Source organism: Octodon degus, unplaced genomic scaffold, assembly GCF_000260255.1.
Source record: "Octodon degus isolate 3935 unplaced genomic scaffold, OctDeg1.0 scaffold00377, whole genome shotgun sequence".
Classification (NCBI taxonomy): Eukaryota; Metazoa; Chordata; class Mammalia; order Rodentia; family Octodontidae; genus Octodon; species Octodon degus.
Window position 1 is genome coordinate 242893 of NW_004524953.1, and position 1353 is coordinate 244245.

A 1353-nucleotide genomic window follows, 5' to 3' on the forward strand; every position below is an offset into this window, starting at 1 on the left:
TAGAAGAAGGAATAATACAGAGGAAAAGGGAGAGCAAATGAAAAGAATGCATTAGCAAACTGGCCACAACTTTGTGCAAAGTACAGTCAATTGCTCAGTATTGTTGGATGTATTCAGAGAGACTTGTAAAGCTACTATCTAAAAGCAATTCAACTGAGAGAGGTGTTAAACTGAGAATTCTACAGCCAGTTTCTTCATATCTTTTAAATTCATTTGAGACAGGCCATACTATAGGGAATTAAGACCTTCTAAGTTCTGGGTTGCATGACAATGGCTCCTTCAACAACAGCTAGAGTGATCAGAATCTGTGCATGAGTCTACAGAGCCGTGTTTAAGTCTAAGAGTGGTGAGTGGGGTAAGAGACACTTGGTGATAGGGTCTCCCAAAGAGTGACTAGGGCAGAGTAAATCCTAACAATAAAAAAGCTGCATAGATCTAAGGTTGCACATAATACCTGCTTACTATACTTCATGGGATCTTATCTAGAAAGAAACTCAACAGACACTACAGGTCCAGACCTCCAGCCAATCCTCTCATGCTGTTTTTCACATAATCACAGTCATTCGACACTGACTGCAGTTGACACATCCAAGTAGTTCACTGCTCTTAAGCTAAAATTTTTACCATGCTTCTAAATGATTTCTTACTATTTTGATCAAGAAAATGCCTATTTGGCAAACAGTTTTAGAAGTCTACCCATACTCTTCACCTCTTGAACAAGTTGAGCATCACAACAACTTGGATAGAAAAAAATAAGGAATTACCTCTTAGGTCATCAGTGAGGAAAAATATGACTAGATTAGTAGTTTCCAACTAGAAAGTGAATGACTTCTATTGAACAATACAAAATATAACTTTAATTTAAAATTTTGATGTTATTTGAACGTAATTATTATACTCTAGAATTCCTCAAGAAAAGCAATAGTGTGTCTGAAGGATCCAGAAAAGATGCAATGTCCATTTTTTTGTGTTTTAGCTATCTTATTCAGAGTGGTCACTACATGAAAAAAAATTGCCAACATGTTAGTTTATCAAATTTGTTTTTCAAATCATTTTATTGTACTATTTGCACTACTCAGTTCTTTGATTCTTCATCATAGAAATCTAAATTAGAATATTCTGAGTATATTGTTCCACCCTCATGCTGCATTGACACCTAATAAAGGACAATAACATAATCACAAAACTGGTATTAATACCCCAAAATTCATGTCACCTCCTGAGCTCATTCCCTGAGCATTCTAAGAGCTCATAAACAAAACACCTGAAGTCTCACTAGTGTGCAGGAGTTGGGAGAAGCTGTGCCATATGGTGAGATTGCCCCCTCTGTGGAAATGAGATGGGGGAAGCGGA